Below are 13,961 nucleotides of genomic sequence, written 5' to 3'. Positions count from 1 at the left end.
TTGAATAACACGTAACCAATCTGCCAGAAATATTTTATAGCAAAATTAGAGCAAGATTGAGTCATGCTATTGCACTCCATAATTGCAAAAAAGGGCATGAATGGATCAATTACAACAATATCTACAAAACATCCTTAGTGAACATCTCCAAAAGATGCATGGATCTCTCTGTAGCATCAAGTTTACATGGCAACAAAATAACAGCAGACAAGGACTTGGAGAAATCACTAAGTCCCTGAAATCAGAAACATTACGGAGCCTAATTTGCATGCTTGTGCTAGTCACCACAGAGATCAAAAAAATACATGGCATACACCCCTGGAAATACGGCATGGCATACAACAAAACACATGCAAAATATATAGATGCATTAATTAAATAAGAGATATTGTGATATCCCAACATGTCCATGTTCCGACATGGAACAAACTTCAACTTCACCTGCAACTAGCAACGCTATAAGAGGGGCTGAGCAAAAGCGGTAACTTAGCCAAACAACGGTTTGCTAGGAAAGGATGGTTAGAGGCTGACATGGCAATATGGGAGACATGATATAGCAAGTGATAGGTAGCGCAGCATGGCAATAGAGCGAACAACTAGCAAAGCAAAGATAGAAGTGGTTTCGAGGGGTGGTCATCTTGCCTGCAAGGTTCTCAGAGTTGTCGAAAGCTTGATCCTCGTAAGCGTACTCAACAGGTTCCTCGTTCATGAACTCGTCCCCCGGCTCTACCCAAGACAAGAACACAAACAAACGGAACCACAATCAACCACGAGAAATGCACAAGCAACATGATGCAAAACATGTATGATATGCAAGATATGATATGCGATGCGTATGCATGCTCCGGAAGGAAAATGATGAACAAGGCAGTAACTTGGCAAACCAAGCATGCCACTGGAAATATGAGATGATTTCGGTCTAAATCGATATAAAGATCACCGGAAACGGATGCACGGTTTGCAAATGGCAAGCAAAACAAGAATGACACGAATCTCCGATTAACAGCATGATAGCACTTAAAATGCAACAAGCATCAATGCTACAGCAGTCCAACATAGCAACAAAGCATATGACAGTAATCTACAGGATATGCTTGACAAAAGATGAACACTGAGCTACGGCTAGATCACAACATATCAAGCTCAAACAAGCATGGCAAAAGTGCAAAAGTTAACAGGATCACAGACATGGTGAAAAACTGGACATGGCAGAAAACAGTATCAGCTAGCAATGTTCAGAGCACGAAATCGACATGCTACAGAAACTTAACATAGCAAAGCAAGGCATGTCAGTATTCTACTAAATGCATATGACAAAAGTCCTTTACTGAGCATAAGCCAAAAAGGACCAGAAGATATGATGGCAAGCTTGTAAACATAGCAAGTTTCGTTACCAGGTTTCAGACTTGGCAGAAAACAGAGCATGGCAGAAACAATAATATGCAGGCATGTTGGTGAGCTTGATGCACTCACCACAAAGCAATGCATGACAAAACAAGCATACCTACAGCAATATGGCATGTTTATGAAGCTATCCGTGGCAAGAACAAAATCATAGCATGTATGGATCAACTACAATAAGCTTGGCAAAATTGAATAACACGTAACCAATCTGCCAGAAATATTTTATAGCAAAATTAGAGCAAGATTGAGTCATGCTATTGCACTCCATAATTGCAAAAAAGGGCATGAATGGATCAATTACAACAATATCTACAAAACATCCTTAGTGAACATCTCCAAAAGATGCATGGATCTCTCTGTAGCATCAAGTTTACATGGCAACAAAATAACAGCAGACAAGGACTTGGAGAAATCACTAAGTCCCTGAAATCAGAAACATTACGGAGCCTAATTTGCATGCTTGTGCTAGTCACCACAGAGATCAAAAAAATACACGGCATACACCCCTGGAAATACGGCATGGCATACAACAAAACACATGTAGAGCTCATGCCCATAAGAGGCACAGAATTAAAGATACAAAAATGACAAATCTCCAAGTTCTGATAAGAACCAGCAGATAAGAGCAACTAGCCCTCTTGCAACAGAGATTTGGGCATCAAGATGACCTATAATGAACATGGTGCAATTGAACAAAATGTAGATCATCACGAGGCGAACAATTTGACATACTACACGCACGAATCGGAGCATTATGCATGAAGTTACGATGCAATGAACAGGGGCACTTGTCGTGACAGAAAAAGGCTTGGGAAAAAAAAACGGGATCGGGAAGTCAACGCTCACAGTGCCTCGTCTAGATCCGATCGAGGAGAGGGCTCGGGCTCGGCTCGTGCTCGCCGGGGCGGCGGTGCGGCTCGCCGGCGGGAGGAGAGGAGAGGAAGGAGGCGGTGGCCGGAGGGGGAAGAGGAGGAGGCGACGCGCGGGTAGGCGGCGGCGACCTCGGGCGCTGTGGCGGCAGTGCGGTGTGGCGACGACGGCGAGGTCCGGCGGCGGGGCGGCGCCGGCCGGCGGCGGCGCGCGGGTGCGCGGGCCGGGAGGAGCGGCGGCGCTGGGCTCGGGCGGGCCGCGGGCGAGCCCGTGGGCCTCGGCGGCGGCGACGAACGGCGGCGTGCTGGAGGAGTTTTATTCAAGGCGAACTGTCAAGGGGGTCCCATAAATCACCAGACCGTGTAAGGAACGCAGACTCAAAGAACATAATCCCGGTATATCAGTAACTAGGGCGGCAAGAGTGGAACAAAACACCAGGCATAAGGCCGAGCCTTCCACCGTTTACCAAAATATATAGATGCATTAATTAAATAAGAGATATTGTGATATCCCAACATGTCCATGTTCCGACATTGAACAAACTTCAACTTCACCTGCAACTAGCAACGCTATAAGAGGGGCTGAGCAAAAGCGGTAACTTAGCCAAACAACGGTTTGCTAGGAAAGGATGGTTAGAGGCTGACATGGCAATATGGGAGACATGATATAGCAAGTGATAGGTAGCGCATCATGGCAATAGAGCGAACAACTAGCAAAGCAAAGATAGAAGTGGTTTCGAGGGGTGGTCATCTTGCCTGCAAGGTTCTCAGAGTTGTCGAAAGCTTGATCCTCGTAAGCGTACTCAACAGGTTCCTCGTTCACGAACTCGTCTCCCGGCTCTACCCAAGACAAGAACACAAACAAACGGAACCACAATCAACCACGAGAAATGCACAAGCAACATGATGCAAAACATGTATGATATGCAAGATATGATATGCGATGCGTATGCATGCTCCGGAAGGAAAATGATGAACAAAGCAGTAACTTGGCAAACCAAGCATGCCACTGAAAAGATGAGATGATTTCGGTCGAAATCGATATAAAGATCAACGGAAACGGATGCACGGTTTGCAAATGGCAAGCAAAACAAGAATGACACGAATCTATGATTAACAGCATGATAGCACTTAAAATGCAACAATCATCAATGCTACAGCACTCCAACATAGCAACAAAGCATATGACAGTAATCTACAGGATATGCTTGACAAAAGATGAACACTGAGCTACGGCTAGATCACAACATATCAAGCTCAAACAAGCATGGCAAAAGTGCAAAAGTTAACAGGATCACAGACATGGTGAAAAACTGGACATGGCAGAAAACAGCATCAGCTAGCAATGTTCAGAGCACAAAATCGACATGCTACAGAAACTTAACATAGCAAAGCAAGGCATGTCAGTATTCTACTAAATGCATATGACAAAAGTCCTTTACTGAGCATAAGCCAAAAAGGAACAGAAGATATGATGGCAAGCTTGTAAACATAGCAAGTTTCGTTACCAGGTTTCAGACTTGGCAGAAAACAGAGCATGGCAGAAACAATAATATGCAGGCATGTTGGTGAGCTTGATGCACTCACCACAAAGCAATGCATGACAAAACAAGCATACCTACAGCAATATGGCATGTTTATGAAGCTATCCGTGGCAAGAACAAAATCATAGCATGTATGGATCAACTACAATAAGCTTGGCAAAATTGAATAACACGTAACCAATCTGCCAGAAATATTTTATAGCAAAATTAGAGCAAGATTGGGTCATGCTATGGCACTCCATAATTGCAAAAAGGGCATGAATGGATCAATTACAACAATATCTACAAAACATCCTTACTGAACATCTCCAAAATATGCATGGATCTCTCTGTAGCATTAAGTTTACATGGCAACAAAATAATAGCAGACAAGGACTTGGAGAAATCACAAGTCTCTGAAATCAGAAACATTACGGAGCCTACTTTGCATGCTTGTGCTAGTCACCACAGAGATCACACAAATCCATGTCATACACCCCTGGAAATATGGCATGGCATACAACAAAACACATGTAGAGCTCATGCCCATAAGAGGCACAGAATTAAAGATACAAAAATGACAAATCTCCAAGTTCTGATAAGAACCAGCAGATAACAGCAACTAGCCCTCTTGCAACAGAGATTTGGGCATCAAGATGACCTCTAATGAACATGGTGCAATTGAATAAAATGTAGAGCATCACGAGGCGAACAATTTGACATACTACACGCACGAATCGGAGCATTATGCATGAAGTTACGATGCAATGAACAGGGGCACTTGTCGTGACAGAAAAAGACTTGGGAAAAAAAACGGGATCGGGAAGTCAACGCTCACAGTGCCTCGTCCAGATCCGTTCGAGGAGAGGGCTCGGGCTCGGCTCGTGCTCGCCGGGGCGGCGGTGCGGCTCGCCGACGGGAGGAGAGGAGAGGAAGGAGGCGGTGGCCGGAGGGGGAAGAGAAGGAGGCGACGCGCGGGTAGGCGGCGGCGACCTCGGGCGCTGCGGCGGTGGTGCGGTGTGGCGACGACGGCGAGGTCCGGCGGCGGCGCGCGGGTGCGCGGGCCGGGAGGAGCGGCGGCGCTGGGCTCGGGCGGGCCACGGGCGAGCCCGTGGGCCTCGGCGGCGGCGACGAACGGCGGCGTGCTGGAGGAGTTTTATTCAAGGCGAACTGTCAAGGGGGTCCCATAAATCACCATACTGTGTAAGCAACGCAAACTCAAGGAACATAATCCCGGTATATCAGTAACTAGGGCGGCAAGAGTGGAACAAAACAGCAGGCATAAGGCCGAGCCTTCCACCCTTTACCAAAATATATAGATGCATTAATTAAATAAGAGATATTGTGATATCCCAACATGTCCATGTTCCGACATGGAACAAACTTCAACTTCACCTGCAGCTAGCAACGCTATAAGAGGGACTGAGCAAAAGCGGTAACTTAGCCAAACAACGGTTAGCTAGGAAAGGATGGTTAGAGGCTGACATGGCAATATGGGAGACATGATATAGCAAGTGATAGGTAGTGCAACGTGGCAATAGAGCGAACAACTAGCAAAGCAAAGATAGAAGTGGTTTCGAGGGGTGGTCATCTTGCCTGCCAGGTTCTCAGAGTTGTCGAAAGCTTGATCCTCGTAAGCGTACTCAACAGGTTCCTCGTTCACGAACTCGTCTCCCGGCTCTACCCAAGACAAGAACACAAACAAACGGAACCACAATCAACCACGAGAAATGCACAAGCAACATGATGCAAAACATGTATGATATGCAAGATATGATATGCGATGCGTATGCATGCTCCGGAAGGAAAATTATGAACAAGGAAGTAACTTGGGAAACCAAGCATGCCACTGGAAAGATGAGATGATTTCGGTCGAAATCGATATAAAGATCACCGGAAACGGATGCACGGTTTGCAAATGGCAAGCAAAACAAGAATGACACGAATCTGCGATTAACAGCATGATAGCACTTAAAATGCAACAAGCATCAATCCTACAGCACTCCAACATAGCAACAAAGCATATGACAGTAATCTACAGGATATGCTTGACAAAAGATGAACACTGAGCTACGGCTAGATCACAACATATCAAGCTCAAACAAGCATGGCAAAAGTGCAAACGTTAACAGGATCACAGACTTTGTGAAAAACTGGACATGGCAGAAAACAGCATCAGGTAGCAATGTTCAGAGCATGAAATCAACCTTCTACATAAACTTAACATAGAAAAACAAGGCATGTCAGTATTCTGCTAAATGCATATGACAAAAGTCCTTTACTGACCATAAGCCAAAAAGGACCAGAAGATATGATGGCAAGCTTGTAAACATAGCAAGTTTCGTTACCAGATTTCAGACTTGGCAGAAAACAGAGCATGGCAGAAACAATAATATGAAGGCATGTTGGTGAGCTTGATGCACTGACCACAAAGCAATGCATGACAAAACAAGCATACCTATAGCAATATGGCATGTTTATGAAGCTATCCGTGGCAAGAACAAAATCGTAGCATGTATGGATCAACTACAATAAGCTTGGCAAAATTGAATAACACGTAAACAATCTGCCAGAAATATTTTATAGCAAAATTAGAGCAAGATTGGGTCATGCTATGGCACTCCATAATTGCAACAAGGGCATGAATGGATCAATGACAACAATATCTACAAAACATCCTTACTGAACATCTCCAAAATATGCATGGATCTCTCTGTAGCATCAAGTTTACATGGCAACAAAATAACAGCAGACAAGGACTTGGAGAAATCACTAAGTCCCTGAAATCAGAAACATTACGGAGCCTATTTTGCATGCTTGTGCTAGTCACCACAGAGATCACAAAAATACATGGCATACACCCCTGGAAATATGGCATGGCATACAACAAAACACATGTAGAGCTCATTCCCATAAGAGGCACAGAATTAAAGATACAAAAATGACAAATCTCCAAGTTCTGATAAGAACCAGCAGATAACAGCAACTAGCCCTCTTGCAACAGAGATTTGGGCATCAAGATGACCTCTAATGAACATGGCGCAATTGAACAAAATGCAGAGCATCACGAGGCGAACAATTTGATATACTACACGCACGAATCGGAGCATTATGCATGAAGTTACGATGCAATGAACAGGGGCACTTGTCGTGACAGAAAAAGACTTGGGGAAAAAAACGGGATCGGGAAGTCAACGCTCACAGTGCCTCGTCCAGATCCGATCGAGGAGAGGGCTCGGGCTCGGCTCGTGCTCGCCGGGCCGGCGGTGCGGCTCGCCGACGGGAGGAGAGGAGAGGAAGGAGGCGGTGGCCGGAGTGGGAAGAGGAGGAGGCGACGCGCGGGTAGGCGGCGGTGCGATGTGGCGACGACGGCGAGGTCCGGCGGCGGGGCGGCACCGGCCGGCGGCGGCGCGCGGGTGCGCGGGCCGGGAGGAGCGGCGGCGCTGGGCTCGGGCGGGCCGCGGGCGAGCCCGTGGGCCTCGGCGGCGGCGACGAACGGCGGCGTGCTGGAGGAGTTTTATTCAAGGCGAACTGTCAAGGGGGTCCCATAAATCACCATACCGTGTAAGCAACGCAAACTCAAGGAACATAATCCCGGTATATAAGTAACTAGGGCGGCAAGAGTGGAACAAAACAGCAGGCATAAGGCCGAGCCTTCCACCCTTTACCAAAATATATAGATGCATTAATTAAATAAGAGATATTGTGATATCCCAACATGTCCATGTTCCGACATGGAACAAACTTCAACTTCACCTGCAGCTAGCAACGCTATAAGAGGGGCTGAGCAAAAGCGGTAACTTAGCCAAACAACGGTTTGCTAGGAAAGGATGGTTAGAGGCTGACATGGCAATATGGGAGACATGATATAGCAAGTGATAGGTAGCGCAACGTGGCAATAGAGCGAACAACTAGCAAAGAAAAGATAGAAGTGGTTTCGAGGGGTGGTCATCTTGCCTGCCAGGTTCTCAGAGTTGTCGAAAGCTTGATCCTCGTAAGCGTACTCAACAGGTTCCTCGTTCACGAACTCGTCTCCCGGCTCTACCCAAGACAAGAACACAAACAAACGGAACCACAATCAACCACGAGAAATGCACAAGCAACATGATGCAAAACATGTATGATATGCAAAATATGATATGCGATGCGTATGCATGCTCCGGAAGGAAAATGATGAACAAGGCAGTAACTTGGCAAACCAAGCATGCCACTGGAAAGATGAGATGATTTCGGTCGAAATCGATATAAAGATCACCGGAAACGGATGCACGGTTTGCAAATGGCAAGCAAAACAAGAATGACACGAATCTGCGATTAACAGCATGATAGCACTTAAAATGCAACAAGCATCAATGCTACAACACTCCAACATAGCAACAAAGCATATGACAGTAATCTACAGGATATGCTTGACAAAAGATGAACACTGAGCTACGGCTAGATCACAACATATCAAGCTCAAACAAGCATGGCGAAAGTGCAAACGTTAACAGGATCACAGACTTTGTGAAAAACTGGACATGGCAGAAAACAGCATCAGGTAGCAATGTTCAGAGCATGAAATCAACCTTCTACATAAACTTAACATAGAAAAACAAGGCATGTCAGTATTCTGCTAAATGCATATGACAAAAGTCCTTTAGTGACCATAAGCCAAAAAGGACCAGAAGATATGATGGCAAGCTTGTAAACATAGCAAGTTTCGTTACCAGATTTCAGACTTGGCAGAAAACAGAGCATGGCAGAAACAATAATATGAAGGCATGTTGGTGAGCTTGATGCACTCACCACAAAGCAATGCATGACAAAACAAGCATACCTACAGCAATATGGCATGTTTATGAAGCTATCCGTGGCAAGAACAAAATCGTAGCATGTATGGATCAACTACAATAAGCTTGGCAAAATTGAATAACACGTAAACAATCTGCCAGAAATATTTTATAGCAAAATTAGAGCAAGATTGGGTCATGCTATGGCACTCCATAATTGCAAAAATGGCATGAATGGATCAATTACAACAATATCTACAAAACATCCTTACTGAACATCTCCAAACTATGCATGGATCTCTCTGTAGCATCAAGTTTACGTGGCAACAAAATAACAGCAGACAAGGACTTGGAGAAATCACTAAGTCCCTGAAATCAGAAACATTACGGAGCCTACTTTGCATGCTTGTGCTAGTCACCACAGAGATCACACAAATCCATGTCATACACCACTGGAAATATGGCATGGCATACAACAAAACACATGTAGAGCTCATGCCCATAAGAGGCACAGAATTAAAGATACAAAAATGACAAATCTCCAAGTTCTGATAAGAACCAGCAGATAACAGCAACTAGCCCTCTTGCAACAGAGATTTGGGCATCAAGATGACCTCTAATGAACATGGTGCAATTGAATAAAATGTAGAGCATCACGAGGCGAACAATTTGACATACTACACGCACGAATCGGAGCATTATGCATGAAGTTACGATGCAATGAACAGGGGCACTTGTCGTGACAGAAAAAGACTTGGGAAAAAAAACGGGATCGGGAAGTCAACGCTCACAGTGCCTCGTCCAGATCCGATCGAGGAGAGGGCTCGGGCTCGGCTCGTGCTCGCCGGGGCGGCGGTGCGGCTCGCCGACGGGAGGAGAGGAGAGGAAGGAGGCGGTGGCCGGAGGGGGAAGAGAAGGAGGCGACGCGCGGGTAGGCGGCGGCGACCTCGGGCGCTGCGGCGGTGGTGCGGTGTGGCGACGACGGCGAGGTCCGGCGGCGGCGCGCGGGTGCGCGGGCCGGGAGGAGCGGCGGCGCTGGGCTCGGGCGGGCCGCGGGCGAGCCCGTGGGCCTCGGCGGCGGCGACGAACGGCGGCGTGCTGGAGGAGTTTTATTCAAGGCGAACTGTCAAGGGGGTCCCATAAATCACCATACCGTGTAAGCAACGCAAACTCAAGGAACATAATCCCGGTATATCAGTAACTAGGGCGGCAAGAGTGGAACAAAACAGCAGGCATAAGGCCGAGCCTTCCACCCTTTACCAAAATATATAGATGCATTAATTAAATAAGAGATATTGTGATATCCCAACATGTCCATGTTCTGACATGGAACAAACTTCAACTTCACCTGTAGCTAGCAACGCTATAAGAGGGGCTGAGCAAAAGCGGTAACTTAGCCAAACAACGGTTTGCTAGGAAAGGATGGTTAGAGGCTGACATGGCAATATGGGAGAATGATATAGCAAGTGATAGGTAGCGCAACGTGGCAATAGAGCGAACAACTAGCAAAGAAAAGATAGAAGTGGTTTCGAGGGGTGGTCATCTTGCCTGCCAGGTTCTCAGAGTTGTCGAAAGCTTGATCCTCGTAAGCGTACTCAACAGGTTCCTCATTCACGAACTCGTCTCCCGGCTCTACCCAAGACAAGAACACAAACAAACGGAACCACAATCAACCACGAGAAATGCACAAGCAACATGATGCAAAACATGTATAATATGCAAAATATGATATGCGATGCGTATGCATGCTCCGGAAGGAAAATGATGAACAAGGCAGTAACTTGGCAAACCAAGCATGCCACTGGAAAGATGAGATGATTTCGGTCGAAATCGATATAAAGATCACCGGAAACGGATGCACGGTTTGCAAATGGCAAGCAAAACAAGAATGACACGAATCTGCGATTAACAGCATGATAGCACTTAAAATGCAACAAGCATCAATGCTACATCACTCCAACATAGCAACAAAGCATATGACAGTAATCTACAGGATATGCTTGACAAAAGATGAACACTGAGCTACGGCTAGATCACAACATATCAAGCTCAAACAAGCATGGCAAAAGTGCAAACGTTAACAGGATCACAGACTTTGTGAAAAACTGGACATGGCAGAAAACAGCATCAGGTAGCAATGTTCAGAGCATGAAATCAACCTTCTACATAAACTTAACATAGAAAAACAAGGCATGTCAGTATTCTGCTAGATGCATATGACAAAAGTCCTTTAGTGACCATAAGCCAAAAAGGACCAGAAGATATGATGGCAAGCTTGTAAACATAGCAAGTTTCGTTACCAGATTCCAGACTTGGCAGAAAACAGAGCATGGCAGAAACAATAATATGAAGGCATGTTGGTGAGCTTGATGCACTCACCACAAAGCAATGCATGACAAAACAAGCATACCTACAGCAATATGGCATGTTTATGAAGCTATCCGTGGCAAGAACAAAATCGTAGCATGTATGGATCAACTACAATAAGCTTGGCAAAATTGAATAACACGTAAACAATCTGCCAGAAATATTTTATAGCAAAATTAGAGCAAGATTGGGTCATGCTATGGCACTCCATAATTGCAAAAATGGCATTAATGGATCAATTACAACAATATCTACAAAACATCCTTACTGAACATCTCCAAAATATGCATGGATCTCTCTGTAGCATCAAGTTTACATGGCAACAAAATAACAGCAGACAAGGACTTGGAGAAATCACTAAGTCCCTGAAATCAGAAACATTACGGAGCCTACTTTGCATGCTTGTGCTAGTCACCACAGAGATCACACAAATCCATGTCATACACCCCTGGAAATATGGCATGGCATACAACAAAACACATGTAGAGCTCATGCCCATAAGAGGCACAGAATTAAAGATACAAAAATGACAAATCTCCAAGTTCTGATAAGAACCAGCAGATAACAGCAACTAGCCCTCTTGCAACAGAGATTTGGGCATCAAGATGACCTCTAATGAACATGGTGCAATTGAATAAAATGTAGAGCATCACGAGGCGAACAATTTGACATACTACACGCACGAATCGGAGCATTATGCATGAAGTTACGATGCAATGAACAGGGGCACTTGTCGTGACAGAAAAAGACTTGGGAAAAAAAACGGGATCGGGAAGTCAACGCTCACAGTGCCTCGTCCAGATCCGATCGAGGAGAGGGCTCGGGCTCGGCTCGTGCTCGCCGGGGCGGCGGTGCGGCTCGCCGACGGGAGGAGAGGAGAGGAAGGAGGCGGTGGCAGGAGGGGGAAGAGAAGGAGGCGACGCGCGGGTATTCGGCGGCGACCTCGGGCGCTGCGGCGGTGGTGCGGTGTGGCGACGACGGCGAGGTCCGGCGGCGGCGCGCGGGTGCGCGGGCCGGGAGGAGCGGCGGCGCTGGGCTCGGGCGGGCCGCGGGCGAGCCCGTGGGCCTCGGCGGCGGCGACGAACGGCGGCGTGCTGGAGGAGTTTTATTCAAGGCGAACTGTCAAGGGGGTCCCATAAATCACCATACCGTGTAAGCAACGCAAACTCAAGGAACATAATCCCGGTATATCAGTAACTAGGGCGGCAAGAGTGGAACAAAACAGCAGGCATAAGGCCGAGCCTTCCACCCTTTACCAAAATATATAGATGCATTAATTAAATAAGAGATATTGTGATATCCCAACATGTCCATGTTCCGACATGGAACAAACTTCAACTTCACCTGCAGCTAGCAACGCTATAAGAGGGGCTGAGCAAAAGCGGTAACTTAGCCAAACAACGGTTTGCTAGGAAAGGATGGTTAGAGGCTGACATGGCAATATGGGAGACATGATATAGCAAGTGATAGGTAGCGCAACGTGGCAATAGAGCGAACAACTAGCAAAGAAAAGATAGAAGTGGTTTCGAGGGGTGGTCATCTTGCCTGCCAGGTTCTCAGAGTTGTCGAAAGCTTGATCCTCGTAAGCGTACTCAACAGGTTCCTCGTTCACGAACTCGTCTCCCGGCTCTACCCAAGACAAGAACACAAACAAACGGAACCACAATCAACCACGAGAAATGCACAAGCAACATGATGCAAAACATGTATGATATGCAAAATATGATATGCGATGCGTATGCATGCTCCGGAAGGAAAATGATGAACAAGGCAGTAACTTGGCAAACCAAGCATGCCACTGGAAAGATGAGATGATTTCGGTCGAAATCGATATAAAGATCACCGGAAACGGATGCACGGTTTGCAAATGGCAAGCAAAACAAGAATGACACGAATCTGCGATTAACAGCATGATAGCACTTAAAATGCAACAAGCATCAATGCTACAGCACTCCAACATAGCAACAAAGCATATGACAGTAATCTACAGGATATGCTTGACAAAAGATGAACACTGAGCTACGGCTAGATCACAACATATCAAGCTCAAACAAGCATGGCAAAAGTGCAAACGTTAACAGGATCACAGACTTTGTGAAAAACTGGACATGGCAGAAAACAGCATCAGGTAGCAATGTTCAGAGCATGAAATCAACCTTCTACATAAACTTAACATAGAAAAACAAGGCATGTCAGTATTCTGCTAGATGCATATGACAAAAGTCCTTTAGTGACCATAAGCCAAAAAGGACCAGAAGATATGATGGCAAGCTTGTAAACATAGCAAGTTTCGTTACCAGATTTCAGACTTGGCAGAAAACAGAGCATGGCAGAAACAATAATATGAAGGCATGTTGGTGAGCTTGATGCACTCACCACAAAGCAATGCATGACAAAACAAGCATACCTACAGCAATATGGCATGTTTATGAAGCTATCCGTGGCAAGAACAAAATCGTAGCATGTATGGATCAACTACAATAAGATTGGCAAAATTGAATAACACGTAAACAATCTGCCAGAAATATTTTATAGCAAAATTAGAGCAAGATTGGGTCATGCTATGGCACTCCATAATTGCAAAAATGGCATTAATGGATCAATTACAACAATATCTACAAAACATCCTTACTGAACATCTCCAAAATATGCATGGATCTCTCTGTAGCATCAAGTTTACATGGCAACAAAATAACAGCAGACAAGGACTTGGAGAAATCACTAAGTCCCTGAAATCAGAAACATTACGGAGCCTACTTTGCATGCTTGTGCTAGTCACCACAGAGATCACACAAATCCATGTCATACACCCCTGGAAATATGGCATGGCATACAACAAAACACATGTAGAGCTCATGCCCATAAGAGGCACAGAATTAAAGATACAAAAATGACAAATCTCCAAGTTCTGATAAGAACCAGCAGATAACAGCAACTAGCCCTCTTGCAACAGAGATTTGGGCATCAAGATGACCTCTAATGAACATGGTGCAATTGAATAAAATGTAGAGCATCACGAGGCGAAC

The sequence above is a fragment of the Aegilops tauschii genome, chromosome 2 (genome assembly GCF_002575655.3).
Source record: "Aegilops tauschii subsp. strangulata cultivar AL8/78 chromosome 2, Aet v6.0, whole genome shotgun sequence".
Classification (NCBI taxonomy): domain Eukaryota; kingdom Viridiplantae; phylum Streptophyta; class Magnoliopsida; order Poales; family Poaceae; genus Aegilops; species Aegilops tauschii.
The sequence above is the reverse complement of the archived record's forward strand: the minus strand, read 5'-3'. Positions refer to the sequence as shown.